The sequence below is a fragment of the Lytechinus pictus genome, chromosome 5 (assembly GCF_037042905.1).
Source record: "Lytechinus pictus isolate F3 Inbred chromosome 5, Lp3.0, whole genome shotgun sequence".
NCBI lineage: Eukaryota > Metazoa > Echinodermata > Echinoidea > Temnopleuroida > Toxopneustidae > Lytechinus > Lytechinus pictus.
In genome coordinates this window covers 8,706,235-8,724,211 of record NC_087249.1, presented here as the reverse complement: position 1 = coordinate 8,724,211, position 17,977 = coordinate 8,706,235, and the positions used below count along the sequence as shown (strand labels likewise).

Here is a 17,977-nt window from a genome sequence, read left to right as displayed (position 1 = left end):
CATCATTCAAATTACGATTCTTTTTTACCATGTGAAAGGGCGGGTATAATGGTTTGAGTGTAAAGCCTCACCGCCCTTTCACACGGTAACGAATTCATATCCATTCAATCATACCCCTCTCACTGTTTTGACAGTTAATGTTATCAAAGGACCATGACTTGGTCAGTTTATGAAGTGAAGTAAAACTTGAGAAAAATGAGGGTCGGACGTACAAAAGGGTTGATCATTTTATGGAATTGCCCATCTGTAAATAAGTATCAGCCCAACATCATCATAATGTGTGAAAATAAAAATGAAAATTACTACAATAGAAAACATCACAAGCCATAAAGGGGATTATTATAACATCTAGCAATTACCATTCTACATGAGGCAAAGTCACAGCTTTTTAGTAAAAAAAAAGTTGCGATTGACTTGTTAATAGAAGTTCGAAAAAGAGATTTCTAGTCTCTCATACCCCTTTTCCACTAGGGCCAGGACAGCGTCAGGACAAGGCGCGGAATGTAATAATTGCAATCCGCGACCCTTCCGCAACCTGTCCGGACATTTCTGGGAGTGTCCGCACGCTGTCCTAAACCCTTCCTGGTGTTCGGGAAATCAAAATTTGTCCGCATCCAAATTTTGGTATCGACCAAAATTTCGACGCGGATATTGAATTCCTGATACCTTCGGGACCTTGTCCTAACGATGTCCTGATGATGTCCCGCCCTTCCTAAACCCTTCCGCGTCTTCCGGAAACCATCCGCGATCAGGTCAGCTTCAGGTAGCAAAGAAGAAGCCATGCGGAATGTTTTAGGAACTTGCGGATTGGAATAAGAAGGCAAGCGGACAGTTTCAGGAACGTGCGGACAGGAATAAGAAGGCAAGCGGACTGTTTCAGGAACGTTCGGACTGGAATAGGAAGGCAAGCGGAGTGATTCAGGAATGTGTGGATCCAATGCTAATTAGTATGGAACGAGTACACAAGTAACAAAAGCCATTTGTGGTCGCTAGATGGGGCAACGGGATAATACAAGACAAGAAAATTACAAAAAGTAACGAAGTACGGGTTAGCGTACAATAACTTTCGCATCCAACCGGGTACCCATTTAGCACCTGGGTCGAGAGTGGCAAGGTGTGCAATACGTCTTGCCAAAGGACGGAATATAGACCGCGGTGGGAATCGAACATACGACTCTCCGTTTACAAGGCGGGAGTCAGAACCACTACACCACGACTCTTTAAAAAAAAGGCCTTCCTGAAAAAAGTTGTGCACAGAACATGTTTCTCATAAACATAAAATATGAGCGCGAAGCGCGAACTTACTTCTTTCATCAAGGACGAAAAAGAAAAGACGAAAAGACCTAAGTAATTTTCGTAAAAATGAACAGCGTGCACAATCTTCTTAATTAAACTATTGAAAGTATGAAGAGCGAAATGAACCATTAATTTTTACAAATTGACCTAGCTGAAACGCTGATATTCTCCCCGTCTGTCAATTTCTTCACTCTTCTTCCTCTTTTCCCCTTTTCTTTGGTTATTCCATTTTTCTTTTTTTTTACGCAGCCAATAGGGCGTAGCGATCGCATTCGGCCTTCTGGAATTGCCCATTTACATTTTCTTTCTTAGTCTATTTCAATTGGTACAAGAGGAGACAAAGGCGATTAGACACTGGATTCACAATTTCGTCCAAAAACTAAAACTGATATTTCTAATCTTACACATTCATAATAATCATTTTCTTTTCATAATCGCGATTTTTTTTCCCTACTTGATTCTATTTCACCTCTTTTCATTCATCTCCTTTGTTTATTTCTATTTCGTTTGTGCTGTTTGTATATCTCTTTAATACTGGGAGGGGTAAGCCAGCAGCAGGGAGAGGAGGGCCGTATCAGCACGGCATCCCCCCTTGTTTTTCTTTTCCACCATGTCATTTTTTAAGTTTCCCTTTCCATTTCACTTATTTTTCTTCTGTTTGTACATTTTAAAGGGGGAAGCAAGACCACCTCGCCCCTTGATCCGCATGTGCCTGTCGAATGCAATTTGCATCCTAACCTGTTTCCTTCCCCTTTTGTAATATATGTATTAATTTGTGGAAAATTATTAGAAAGTAATGTTATAAAGAGAGCCCCCGGACTTTGCTATGAACATATGCAGTCTTTTTAAAGTTACCTTAGCTGAAAAAAAAAATCAAGATCCGAGATAATTTATTGTCATGTATAAAAATGCACAAAATCTGCTTTCAAAAAGTGAACACTACATTACACCGACTAACACACTTTCCTTTAGCCTACATACTTCGACAATCAAATAATGCGAGCGCGAAGCGCGAGCTGAACAATTTTTAGATTCCGACCTAAATACTGGGCATTTCTAAGCACCTTTTAAAATCATGAACAGGATAGGGGTATGACTATACACTTGATGTGAGCGCGAAGCGCGAGCCAAAACGAAATTGACATCTCACGTTTTGCAAATCAAGAAAAGGATGGATAATTGGATAATATTCCTACATTAATAATTTGGTAATCTGATCTGAAACTGGAACTGGAACAAGATTCGTATCTAAATAAACATGCGTGCGTGTGTTTAGATTCAGACCTAGAATCTGGACTTTCTAATTACATTCTTTATTATAATATCAATAATAAGAGCGCGATGCGCGAGCTAAAAATATTTGATTTTCCAATCTAAAAAAAATAAATTTAAGCGCAATTACGAATTGCATATGGATCGCGCTTAATAAATGATGCGAGTGCGAAGCGCAAGTTGATATTTTTATCATTACATATATTTTAAGTTGCGACCGGGACATTTTAAGGAAATTTTTGTCTTTATATGACTATGATGACTATCTTCCTAAGCGAGAGATGAATTTGAAAAAAACGGACAATGATTATTAGGAAATCATGAAAATATTATTATCTTACTTATTAATCTAATAAGCCTAATGAGGGTGCGAAATTGATATTAAGGTCAGAAAACTGGACAATTTGTAATCATGAATAGGATGCATGGGTTAATATATTTTTAACAAAAATAATGCGAGCGCAAATTGCGAGCCGAAAAGTTTGATAAACTGTCATGAAAGAGGAATTTAAAATAATTTGTTACAATTGATATAGGTATGCATAACTCCCCAATCAAAATGCAAGCGCGCAGCTTTAGCTGATATTATTCACAATCAGACCAGCTTAAAAAGGGATATTTTTCGAAAAATTATGTAATACACGAAGAGAATAGTTACTTGACAAATCAAATAATGCTAGCGCGCAGTGCGAGCGGAAAATGTTGATATTGAGACCATAAAATATAGTCATTTTACAGAAAACTATAAAATCTATTTATAAATCAAACAAATTGAAAACTCAATGTCCGATAAATTTATTGTATATTTACTTAAAAACTTGATATTTTAAGCTCAATATAAGTCTATTGAGCAAGTTATGTATCTCATAGATTAGGCAATGCGAGCACAAAGCGTGAGCGAAAATTTAACATAGTGACATGAAATTTTTCCCCCTTCATCTTATTTTATTCACTCGTCTTTCTCCTCTTTTTCTTTTTTGCTCGTTCCAAAAAGTGGGGGGGGGGGGGGGGGGGCATTTGATATCAAATGCCCCCTCCCTTTTCAAAAAGTGAGGGGACGCGTCCCCTGTCCCCCTGGGATTTCCACCAATGTATGCAATTTGATTTGAAATAAAAGAAAATCCTATATAGTCTTTGTAGTCGAAAAATGTTTAAAAATAGCGTAATTTCATGACGAATTACTTTATTCTCGCCTGCTCCCAAATCGGATTTAATAACAAAATCAAGGTTTCTTTTAAAAAAAACGCACCCCAAACCCCAAATAACACCCCTAAATTCATAAAAAAATAATGAACGATAATTTTCTTGGAGTATTCGCAAGTTGTCCGAAAATTATCCTGATTGTCCTAGTCCTTGAATTTACCACTCGTGACGTTGTCCTAAATGTCTCCGGTTCTGTCCTAATACAATCTGCCTGCTGTCCGCGCCGAACGCCGACAAATTCATTTAGATAATCTTGTCCTAGGACAGTCCCAGGAATGTCCTACGACAATACACAGACAGTCCTGGTCGTGTCCTAGGACAAGATCATTTGCATAATCTTTTACGGAATTTGGTTGCGGACAGCATGCCGAAATGACAAAAGTTGCTTCCGCAACCCTTCTTGGTCTTGTCCGCGCCCTAGTGGAAAACCGCCTTTTATTCGGAATCAGCAGGAATCAAGCAGAAGTTGGAACGAAAAAAAAATATTCAAAAAATCTAGAATTTTTTGGGAGGAACTTGGACATTCTAGGCGCATTCTAAACATTCTGACTGCATTCTGAGTGCATTCGAATTATTTTTGTCATTTCTTTTGGCCGTCCCGAAGGTTTTGGTCATGTTCAAAGCATTCGAGGGGTATTTTCGAAAGGTGTTCGAAGTAGATTTAAATGCTTGATTCGGAATAAGTGTGATGGGGGCTTTAGTATTCAAGTGCCACGTGGAACCATACGGAATGCGGTTGAAATGGTTTGGAGCAGTGAGACCAATGAAATTGTTCGGTTTTCTTAGACATATTTGATATATCATCTAAAAATGATGAGATTCATCATTTGTATTCAAAAAACAAAATCAACCATCCACGTTGGCAACGACTTTCAATCTTGTCAGTGAAGCGGCAAATTAAAGAAAAACAAACTTTCTCATTATCTGAGACAGGAAAGAAAGTGCAGTCACATCATTATGTTGGTATTATTACATTCCACCACATTAAATTGAGTTTTGTAATTGAAAATGACTGAACGAGGAGCAGAGAATAACAAACTAGTTGAAGCTACATATAGATGGATGTTGAGAGATACATATTCAGACGTCAAAGACGACAACGGTATTCGCTTTCAACAAGTTTATCTGACCTACGTGCTCCAACGATCCTACAAATTTTATTCAAAGTCTTGAAACAAGATGCAGTCCACACGATTCGCCATTCCTCTCTTCATGGTACTAATCTTCATTGTTTACCAAGCTTCGTCATCTCATGGTAAGTAAATAATCACAATAAAATCTTCTTTAAAAAACACCAACACGTTTCATTACGGTAAAGGAGAATGAAACCCTGGAAACAAGTTAAGGTTGTGTAAAGACAGAACAAAAATACAAAAGGTAAATCAATGAAAGTTTGGGAAAAATTGAACAAATAACAAGAAAGTTAGGGACATTTGAAAGTTGAGATCACTAATGATATGGAAATCCTCCATATGGTAATTTTGCCAAAATATGTGATTTCTCGCTTATACAACTCCCTTTTTACTTTTCTACATAATCATTTTACTTAAATTTGTATTTCCTGAAGTCTATCCAGATCTCGGATGTTCTTTTTTCATGGGTGGACATGGGCCAGGGGTCTCGTAAAATACTTCATGGACAAAGAGTTTCTACTATTATTAGCAGAGGAGTCGATCATGGGGGGGGGGGGCGATCGCCCCACCAATGAAAATATTGGGGTGGCAAGTATATCGTTTTGCCCCCCCCTATAATTTCGTAAATGCAAAAATAAACAAAAAATGTAATGTTTTAGAAAATATGTTAGACCATGCATTCTATTCATAGTTATAAAAGTGCTAAAAATGTCAAGTTTTCAGGCCTTAATATCAACAAATTTCGCGCTCTCATTAGGATTATTTGACTAATAAATAAAATAATAATATATCCACGAATTCCTAATAATCCAATTGTCCCTTTTTTCAGATTGGAATATCGACAAGTTTCATCTCGAGTTTAGTAAGAAGAATAGGAAGATAATCATCATTTTCATATATGATGACTATCTTTAAAATATCCCGGTCCTAAATCAAAATAATACTGATAATATATCAGCTCGCGCTGATTAATGTAGGAAAACACCAAATTACCCATCCTTTTCATGATTTCCAAAACATTAATAGAGTCTATAACTGTCAAATTTTCGTAATTATTATTTTCATAATTATTATTTTCACAATTACAAAGAGTGCCTAGAATTATAAAGATTTTCTGCTTGCGCTTCGCAACTGTTGAATTATGTTTTGTCTTCATGGGTAACTGCAAACGATCCTTAACATGTCCCTTTTCAGGCTCAGAACGTATATAAAAAAATTGCTCGCGCTTCGCGCTGGCAGTAATTATTTAGTTACATACGCATCTTGTTCAGGATCACAAACATTGCTCACAATGTTCAAGGTTTACATATAAAATATATATTTAATATGTTTGTGTGTGTGAGTTTGTTTAATTTGTGCAATCGAGCGCCCCCAAAATTCCCCCCCCCAAATCTGAAAAATGGATCGACGCCCCTGAAGGGGGGGGGGGGTGTTCTTAGTAGCATTAAATTTATTGATATATGTATACATTGCATATGTTTTTGAGAAAATGAGAAAAAATAAAAACTTAAAATTCAACTGAATTGATACTGAAATAGTACTTTCGACATTTGAATGCTAAAATGCCCATAACTTTCTTTTTATTCATCCAATTTTTCTAAAGTTTTCATTGGTATTCTTGACTTTTTCTGTTTTCGAACAAGTTACTAGTAACTAGTTTCCTAGGGTTTAATTCTCCATTGAGGGGAACAATAATCATTCGAATCCTGAATACTAGTATTCCATCTATTGTTTAAAAAAGGTCAAACTGTGACATGAAATGTTAATGGTTAGATTGCGATATGATAATTTTCTCACTCACTTTTCATTGCATTCATGGATCAGATCTCACTTCAAGCTTTATATTAATGAAGTAATTTCTACAATCTTTTATGAATTAAACTTCTCATTGGTCGGTACGAATGAAGTATCTAAGCTCATCACAATCAACCACTGGGTACCTTGTAATTCAAAAAATTTAAAAAAAAATGGGGAAGATCCTACGCTCATACATACCCCACATTGTGTAATAGCCTATCTGAAGAAATAAAATAATGTGTATCTTTAAGAAATCTCCTCAAAACCATTCTATTCCATTCACAGCTCTTTACAGGTCTCGGGCACTCTTCAGAGTGGATTTTTGCCCTTTATAAGTCACATTTTGATTATATATATATCATTCATTAATAGCTAGTTGGACATTTGCTATTAAAAACGAAATATATATAATTGGTATCAGATTTCTAAGCAGGTATGATGTTTATTCTCTTTATTCTATTCAATTCTGCTTTTTAAAAGTGGAATCGAAATTCAAAAGTTTTGAATGAAATTTGAGACTTTTCCGTTCATTTCTTGTCATTTCATTATTATTTTCATTCTATAAAAAGATCTGAAAAACAAGGGTTTCTCCTTGGTTAAAGTCACAATGGTTTCCCTAAATTTACAAAAAAGTGATTCCATGCTAGAAAAATCAGCCATTTTCACAACATTTTTTAACCTGCTCTCCAAACAAAACAAGACACCTGGATTCGTCTTGTGGTAATAATAAAGTACAAATCGGCAGTCATGCAAAAAAATGACAACCAATAAAAAGATGTTGTCCATGGGTGAAGTAGAAGTGAAAATGTTGTACGTCGTACGGGACATTTCTGAGTCCTGTATACGACTCAGAAAATTGTATAGAGTACCGAAGTGATGACGTCAGTTGCCATGGTTCCAAAGCGGCCTGGTTCTAAACAAATGAACCCGCCGAATGAAAGCTTGTGTTTCTCATTGGAGAAAATGGCTGCTATTGGAATTTGATCAATTGCAACCTATTTTTTCAGACGAGCCAAAGTCATTTGCAAATACAAATGTGTACAGGCGAAATGAGACGATCGTCAGCTGTGACTCTGTTTAGAACCAGTCCGACATGACACCATGGCAACTGACATCACACTTCGGTACTCTATTGCTCAAGCATTCAGCTAAGAGACAAGAAATTGTTGTGGAAACTTCCCGTACGACACGTATGAAATCGCCCAAAAGAGGAATAACTGCCTAAACTCTTCATCAACCGAATTGATTGGATTTTATTTTCAAATCTGAAAATGTATATCATTTTCTATTATAAACAATCGTCTAAATTTCTGGGCGAGGGTGGGTTAAAAAACGGGAAGGTGGAAATATGGCTGGTAATCGTGTAGTTGAGTTATTTAAAGGAAAATGAAACCTTTGGTAAAAGATAGCTTGTGTGAAAACAGAAAAATCAAAGAAACAGATCAACGAAAGTTGAAATTGAATAAATAATAAAAAAGTTATGAACATTTGAAGTTTAGATCTTTATTATAATGTAGATCCTCCACTTGGCAATGCGACAAAGATGTGTGATGTCACATTTGAATAACTTGCCTATTAATTTTCTATAAATTTCACTTAAACTGCCTCTTTATTACATCTATCAGTAGATCATGTATTCTTTCTATAGTAGGGCATGTAATAAGACTTTTAAAGAATACATTATGAATAAAGAGTTTGTATCATTAAAAGATAGAGCAAAAAAAAAACTTTTTGGACGTATTTTATAGTCCATTACAGGGAAAGTTGTCCACATGTGATATCACAGACACACACATCTCATCCGCAATGCCAACAAAATGATCTCCATAGCATTAGTATTTAGTGATCGCAATATCCACATGCTCATAACTTTCTCATTATTTGTCCGATTTTTCTCAAACTTTCTTTGTTATTATTCTTTGATTTTTATCTTTCCACACAAGCCCACTTGTTTCCAAGTTTTCAAATCCCCTTTATTGGATAATTTAAGGATGCAACTCAATAACATAATGAGTAGGCATATTCGTATTCAGTTTCTTTTATAAGAATTTCAATTGTTATACTCCGTTCTTATTCAATATGTTTGATTTCTGTTCGACATGTAGGTTTCAGTGATTCTGTTGCTAATGATTTCGCCGAAGAAGTAGAATCTGGTAAGTTCTGATCCTAGTATCTAAATTTTTACGTCACATCATTGCATTGAATTGAATTTACTGATTTATTTCATTTCTTTATCAATTTTTTTCCATAATACAAATCAGAAAACATAAATACAAAATCAATACAAATCAATCACAACAAAGCGCTTACACTTGCAAATTGATAATGAAAAATAATAAACAATTACAATAAACAAACATCATAGATAAATCAACCCTTTTAAAACGATTATGAAAAGTAGTACATGATAGGAAAAGAAATGAAAAAAAAACCGACCAGAAGCCAGGATTGTATGACGCTGATCTCTTGAACAGTACGGAAGTATTAAAACGAACGTAAATAGGAGATTATAGAGTGTGAGCAGATATTGGATTTCAAGGATGATAAATGCATGGCCATGTATTATAAAAATAACTGAACATTGGTGCTTTTGTGGAGCTATGATTAAAATGAAATAACGAAGAAATGGGAAAAATTAACAGACGGAGGATACAAACAATAAGAATAATGAAATGGACAAATCTAACAAGGATATTAACAAGAAGAAGAGGGAGAGAGGAAGAAGTGTGTGTGCGGATGAGGGTCTGCCAAGTCTGATTCAAACTTTGATCTACAAGTGGGTTTCCACGCAAAGACTAGCACATACAAAACTTGCTGTTTTAGGGCATTTAGTACACAAGGCATGAGTAAGCTGAACATTCAGACCCTTAACTCCAGTGAAGGGTCTGCACAGCAGAATAGCATATGCCTGTGCCCGGCCCCTGAAGCTTTGAGGTTTAGGTTTGAGTCATGGTCACTTCTTTCGTATGGTGCACTGCAGAAACACCGGTGTTTTTTAAAACAACACCGATGTTTTTGCAGTGCACCATCTGAACCCGGTATCTAAATCGGAAGACACCAGCGTCACCAGGGAAGTGTTGAAAACAACACCAGTTCAGACTCAAACCGACATTGGTTTAACAGTAATTAGTGTTGTTTAAATGCCTATCTGGTGTTAATCTAAAGCCGAAGTGATGGTGTTTTCCTATATACATACCGAGCGGATGTACCAGTATTTTTGTAGTTTGGCGTTCATTCAATTCAAATCTATTGTTTCACTATCTACCTTCAATTTTCCATATTTACAGTGATGGTACAGTTGGTATTATGATCACATTTCAAGAACATTTATAAAGATCAACGTGGACAGTACAATTAACAATAATCGAAACAAATATAAATGATTGAAACGGAGTGCGGGGCAACTATAAAGCAGAGCTTGCATGACGTAGGCAACCGTAAAACAGGATACCTTAAACGTTGGTCCCAGACGTAAATATCATATCTGGGTGATCACAATTATATAGTCTGACGTTGAGTCTGGCATCGAGTTTGGTGTTGACGTTGGTGTCGATGACAGTATTATGATGACGGTAATGATGAAGTCGACGCTAGTCAAGTTGTCAGTCAGGGCGAACGTCAAAGGACTTCGACCATGTTAGACGGTCAACGAATTGATTTCAGTATCCCCTACAAGTTTCCAAGTCGGGTTCCATATTTAAAGGACAAGTCCACCCAAATAAAAATTGATTTGAATAAAAAGAGAAAAATCCAACAAGCAAAACATTGACAATTTCATCAAAATCGGATGTAAAATAAGAAAGTTATGACATTTTTAAGTTTCGCTTAATTTTCCAAAACAGTTATATGCACATCCTGATTGATATGCAAATGAAGGGACTGATGACGTCACCCACTCACTATTTCTTTTGTATTTTATCATATGAAATATTCAGATTTTCTTTCCCTTGTCATGTGAAATTGAGTTTTGTTCCTTCCTGAACATGTGGAATTGGCATTGTTTAACCTTATGTGGTTCAGTTAAGTTCGTCCTAAATGTCAAATTGGTAAAAATTGAAATATTGTATAATTCAAACAATAAAAAACAAAAGAAATAGTGAGTGATGGACATCATCGACTCTCTCATCTGCATGTTACTGAGTTGTGCATATAACTGTTCTGTGAAATATAAGCAAAACTTTAAAAAAAAAATGTCATAACTTTCTTATTTTACATCCGATTTTGATGACGTTTTCAGCATTATGCTTGTTTGATTTATCTCTATTGATTTAAATCAACATTTTCATGGGGTGGACTTGACCTTTAAAGAAATCGAGAAAATAGAAAAAAATCCGAACAGTAGATTATATAATACAGTAACACAGAATTAAATGTTTTGGTATATTCCGATACTTAAATTAATTCTTAATAATGTATTGATCAGGAGGCATTGCATTATAAATTGTTTAGTAAGTTAGATCTCATGATATCGAATATTTGATCCTTGAATTCAACAATTGATTTCTGTTCTGTATTGAGTGATATTATCCATATTTTATGTTCTGCATTTGATCTGATGGAACCGATGTAACCATTGTTCCGAGGAACATTTGAATTTGAAGATTGGAATTAAAATTTGATTCCGTTAAAAATCTTTGTCAGTTGTAACTTTGTCTGAGTTCTGTATTTAGAAGTTGCCACTGGACCAACAAGCTATCACACGGTCACCCTCGATCCCCTTGGCTGTGACACGGTAGACTGGCTTTAGCTATGTTAGCAAGGATAACAAAAAGCGAATTGAATTAAAGATGGGGGACATTTTAATGTATTTCTCGATTGCTGCAAGTATTAAAAAGACGCTTTGTAACAGGCAAGTATATGATGAAAGGTCAAGCTATAAGCGATTACCCAAGGGTTTGCAATAACGAATTTTAGAATGGGAAAGTCGGCCAGCGTGATTCGTTATTATGCATGAAATGTGCCAGACGAGGTGAACATTCAGTCAATTTTCTTGTTTTTTATTGTCGACATTCACTATTTTTGGTCTAATTTCAGTGTTTGAGTGTCTAGACACCTTATTAATCTTAAATCGATCTTATTTTTCATTTATGTAGCTGAGTACGGGAACGTGGAGCTTCAGGAATCTCGTGAGTATTTTATTTTTCAGTGCAAGTAAATACCAGTTTATGTCTGCTGGATGGGCAATTATAGTGGAAATCAAATTCAGAGCAGGACTTTGTAATACTGGTATCCAAAAGATAAATTGGCATGCATCTTCTGAATTTCGTTGTTATTTGCTTCCATGGTTTTAGGTGCAATATTTAACGAAAGAGAGAAATCAAAGCGAATGAGTGAGAAAGATAAAGGGAATGTTGGACAAAAATGATGGAGAAGAAAAAAACAAAGAAAAATAGTTCAAAAGACAGGGGTGGATAAAGCCTGCGCCAATAGGGGGGGGGGGGGGGGCGGAATTTTTTTCAGCCATATTTTCCCCGATCGGCCACTCGAAGATGATTTTTGGTTTCTTTGAAGGGGTACTCCTAATAGTCACTTCTTAGCTTTATTCTTATGAATAAACATTAATATATAATATCATAATATCCTTATTTATACAATGCGAGCGCGAAGCGCGAGCTAAATTTTTTTGGAAATCTTATGTATTTTTTCAATTTTTTTTAAACATTCTGGGCAATGTTTGTTATCCTAAAAAAGATGTGTATGCAAATGAATAACTACTACGAACGTGAAGCGCGAGCAGAAATGAACTGATGGAAAAGGTACATGTTAAAGACTGCTTGCAATTAGCCATGAAGACGTTACATATTTCAAAAATCAAATAATGCAAGCGCGAATTTTCGAGATTTAGACCTACTTAACGAGACACTCTATTCAAGTTTTGTAAATCATGAAAAGGATGAGTAAGTGGGCATCTTCCTTAAATTGAAATAATGCGAGCGCAGAGCGCGAGCAGAAAGTCTTTATATTCGTTTTGAACTCATTATCGAAAAGGCACCTGTTAAGGACTGCTATATTGCACTTAGTCATGAAGACGTTACATATTTCAACAATCAAATAATGCGAGCGCGAACCGCGAGCTGAAAAATGTTCGCATTCCTACATAAAGAATGTAAAATTTTAATTAATGTTTGTAATCGTGAACAGGATAGGTATATAACTAAACAATTTATTGATGCGAGCGCGAAGCGCGAGCGGAAAAAATCGAGATTTAGACCTAAAAACGGGACACTATATTCATGTTTTGTAAATCATGAAAAGGATGAGTAATTGGAAATCTTCCTACATTAATATTGCGAGCGCAAAGCGCGAGCAGAAATTTTTGATGTACGTTTTGATCTAACAAAAAAATGATCTGTTAACGGCTGCTTGCAGTTAGCCCTGAAGACGTTACATATTTCAATAATCAAATAATGCGAGCGCGAAGCGCGAGCTGAAAATTTTGATATTTCTACCTGAAGAATGGAAATTCTGAGCACTTTTTGTAATCCTGAAAAAGATAAGTATGTAACTAAACAATTGATGCGAGCGCGAAGCGCAAGCGGAAAATATCGAGATTTGCACCTAAAAATGGGACACTCTATTCATGTTTTGTAAATCATGAAAAGGATGAGTAATTGGAAATCTTCCTACATTAATATTTTTGAGCGCAAAGCGCGAGCAGAAAATTTTTGATATTGTGAAATGAAACTGGATAATGATTTAAACAGAGAACAAGCTGCATATCTGAATAAACATGCGCGCGCGTGTTTCAGATTTAGACCTAGAATCTGAGTGGGCATTCTAAATAGGCCTACCTTTTTTATCATGAAAATCGATGAAGTGAGCGCGAAGCGCGAGCTTAAAATATATTCCGATCTGAAAAGGGTCAATTTAAGCTCTGTATTTCAAGCACTTTGTAGGAAAATTGTGAGGTGGATATGGATCACATTTAAAAAAAGAGCTTATATGTTTTATTATTATTATTTTGAGTTTTGACATAGAACCAGGACATTCCAAAAGCATTATGTCATCATATGAAAATGAGGACTATATCTTCTTATTTCTCTTCCGCGAGATGAAACTTGTCGATATTCCTTTCTGAAAAAAGGGACAATTTGATTCTTAAATTGATATCTTATTTATTAATCTAATAAGCCTAATGTGAGAACGCGAAAACTGTTAATATTATGGCCTGAAAATTGGACATTTAAAGCACTTTTGTATTTATGAATAAGATGCATGAGTTGATATATTTTCAACAATCAATGCGAGCGCAAATCGCGAGCCGAAATTTTAATATTCAGACCTTAAAACAGAAAGTTTTACAGAGCACTTAAAAAAAATCAGTTTGTAAATCAAACAAAATAATGAAAGTTCAATTTCCGAGCTGAAATATGTTTTCTATGTTGACTTCAAATTTTGATATTTCAAGCTCCATATTGATATGTAAATCACCTAGCAGGCAATGCGAGCGCGAAGCGCGAGCGAAATTTTTTCATAGTGACATGAAAGATTTAAAAAATTTTTTTCCTAGTCTTCCCCTCATCTTATTTTATTCACTCGTCTTCCTCATCTTGTGTTTCCTCTTCTTTTTTCTCCTCTCTTTTCCCTTTTTTTTTCTTTCTTTCCTCCCATTTCTTTTTTTTTTGCTCCGCCAATGGGGGGGGGGGGGGGGGGGCCCTCGGCCCCCTGGATCCGCCTATGAAAAGAAGAAATGATCGACGAGAATAAAATGAAGAAATGCAATTGGGCTTACATGTATAAGAAGGTGCTTTAATTTCTTAAAGATAAAGTTTACCAGATATCCTGCCATTTTAACTTAAAGCATATTAGAATTCTAAAACGCGGGTTAAATATATATACAATATATATACATTATATATATTAAATATATATACAATCATGGACCTACTACTCTGACAGAGTAGTAGGTCCATGGTACAATAAAGCTCAATAATGGCCAAATAAAACATATTTTACTCTATTAAACAGTTCACAAAATTGCATGCCTTTAATATTTGCTGTGATACATTTTCGTGGTGGTATTTTAAAGGAGTTGTTATCATTTCAAGACAGTTTACATTGATCTGACTGCTTAATGTAATGATATTAAATCATATTTAGTTACCCATAATCAAACAATGAATTTATTTTTATATTTAGTTTAAGTCATTCCGATAATCTTCACTATTTTTGGTAGTATCATTACTATCATTATCATTAATATCAATATTAGCATCTTTAGTGTTATATTTATGATATTATTATCACCATCATCATTATATTATCATCATTATTATCATTATTATTATTATTATTATCATTACTATCATCACCATCATCATCGTCATCATCACCATAATCTTTGTCACGATCATATTACAATGTATTCAAAGGCCTATTATTAGCAGTAATAATCTATGCACATGTATGATACATGACTATTTCCGTCTTAAAGAGAGTTACTTAATCAGAAACAGAAAATTGATGTCAATTTATTCCAAACTGCTGTATTCAAATTCTGTTTGGAATAATGTGTGAATTTGTACTCTTAATTTCTTTTCCACTTTAAAGGTATTAGTATTAGTATTACCATCCTACTTTCTTGTATCTTTTCAGTTGAGCATGTTGAGGAAAGAGATGATTGTAAAATGCCCGGTTTGTGGTGTGGCTAGGTAAGGACACAACGTGCAGTTTTGCCGTAAAGTACCTATTTAGTTGAAAAAATGGGCAAGTTCATTTGCGAAAATTTGCTCTACAGTTAAAAAGCACACTGTAAACACGCTGTTAAAAATGTGAAGCAACGCTGTTTAACATTTTTTTAGCCCGTCACTCTAACAATTATTGTTTAAACTTTAAACATGTTTTAAAAAATTTAAACAATTGTTTAAAAGGGTGACGGGCTTAAACAGCATTTTTAACATCGTTTTTACAGTATAGACGGCTTAGCTTATTATGGCTAATAACATGGGTGATGGTCCTGGAGATCCGTCGTATGTTGAATTTTGTACAGCGTCATCTGAAAGAGGATGATATCGCTCTCCCGTAAAGTGTACGGTCGATAGTGCGTCAACTTTCGTCGTTACTATAACGCGACTCGACATTATGCTAAAGTTTTTTTTCCTATTTTAAATCATAATTTATCAACAAAATTTACCATATAATGTTGAATATTATTGATGTTATTAAATATAATTATAATGACAATGATTTGTATTGTAAATATTTGTTATACAGTATATGTATGAAAATAATTTGTATTATTCTTTATATTCTGTTGGAAATAAATCTGAATGTATGAGGACATGGCAAGTTTACAGCCTAGAAAGTTTAAAGACACTTATAGATAATATAGATTTGTCATTATTTTTTTTTACATGAACGCGTGCCATAATTAAATACTCAATTTTTGATCGATTGCTTTATCAAATTTTCTTTTTACACAGGAGATATTGGAGGACCGAATGGGGACTTGGAATGGGATTATGATTGACATATGTCATAATGTCTTCAATCACAATGTATAATCCTGAATGCATTCATGCTCCACCATCCAAATCCTCAGTACTGCATTAAGCAATGTCATTATTTTGAATCAGTGTTGTCAATCACGAAATATTAATCATGTTCACTATGACAAACGAGTACGATTTACAACATTACATTGCTTTTTTTCTTCAAATCAATAACATCATTATCTCGATCATGCCACTCGTTATTATTGTTGCAGACCTACAAATTTTCAGCTTAATTACAACATTAATTCTTTTAAATACACAGACGCCCGAATATTATTAGCAAAATTGACATGGAAACACGTGTTATGCATTAAAATGATATAGAAAGACGAAAAGTTATGTATTTCTTGTCATTTCACATTGTCATATTGCCGACGTGAATATTTTGTTCAACTAACATTCTGGTGTGTGCTAACGTATAAAGTATTCCAATGTATCGCCATCTAATGCGCAAACTTTCACAGTGTGCTGATATGGTACCACATTCATGCCTTTAATTCTATAGCATGGTAGTGAGATATTTTTTAAAAAATGATCAAATTTCAGACAAACCTAAAGAATACGCCTGTTGCCGCAAAATAATAACTTTATACCTACTGGGAATACTTGTGTGTGTGTGTTGACGTGGGTATGTGAGCGAGTTGTCATGATGATCTACTTCTTGGGAAATTTTCTTGCATTTTACCCATCAACCGGGGACGTCCTATACCCCTGGGGACGTCCCCGGTCCGTAAAACCATGCTTATAAATCTCATATTCGATGGCAGATTACTATGGGGTGAGGGTGTGTGTGGGTGTGTGAGGATGTGAATGTGAGAGGGTGTTGGTGTGGATGTGTGAGCGAGTTTGTAATGATCTACTTCTTGGGGAACTTTCCTACCCTCAGGAACGTCCCCGGTTGATGGGTAAAATACACGAAAAGTTCCCATCTCATTTCAAACCGTTTCATCCAGTGAAAATTATTCATAGAAAATTCCTGTTCTGCTAGTTAAATTCAGGTTGTGTGTGTAGGGGGATAGGAAGTGTCCCCAGTTAGTATATGCTCACGTTATGTCCGCAAATGAGTCGGGTGATTCATGGACCTATTACAAATAATAATTGATGGGTGTCAGCTGCCAGCGCTCTGTTTATAAAAGGATTAGCGGTGACGGTCTTCGGCCGAAAGGAGGGGATTCGTTGAATGTCCATTTGTAATAGGTCCATGGGTGAGTGGAATAAATTCAATTTTTTTTTTGGCGAATGATTCTCCGATGGTCAAATTGCAATTGGGTGTATGTGTGTGAGTTTCGTGGTCAAGCGGTCTATAGCCACCAGACGCATAAGTCCGGATTTCAATCTCCGTCCATGGCACCTATGCTCTTAAGCAAGACATTTAACTCTTGCAGTTCCAAGGAGTTTCAATCAAACTAAGCCGGCACATCTTTAATCGTAACTTCATTGCAGACATTGCAGATAAAAAAAAAGTTGTGGAAAATTTAGTATTCTTTCAAGAGATACCTAATTCTCGAACTTTACTTCATTTTAAGATAGATTATTGTGAAATATAAATGAGTTTCCCTTTTCTCTATTGTTTTTTTTTTGTTTGTTTATCAATTGCTTACTATCAGTTCATGGTAAATTGAGAATGGGTCCTTCCCCAATATTCATTCTTCAAAAGAAAAATCCAATGGTAACATATAGGACTATTGACTGAAATATTTTTAACTATTCGATTTATCCTGAATAGTCTGATGTTTTTTCACCACATATTTTCATTTTTTGGGGGGTAAAATGTGTTTGATT

The 17,977-nt window shown here is 35.3% G+C and overlaps 1 long non-coding RNA gene across 1 annotated transcript; it reads left to right on the top strand.

Moving 5' to 3' along the window:
• The first annotated feature begins 4,470 nt into the window (after nucleotides 1-4,470).
• On the top strand, nucleotides 4,471-17,977 carry LOC135154117 (uncharacterized). The gene is made up of 5 exons (XR_010293538.1): nucleotides 4,471-5,026; nucleotides 8,807-8,854; nucleotides 11,795-11,827; nucleotides 15,297-15,352; nucleotides 16,124-17,977. It is a non-coding gene; the product is annotated as an uncharacterized LOC135154117 (long non-coding RNA).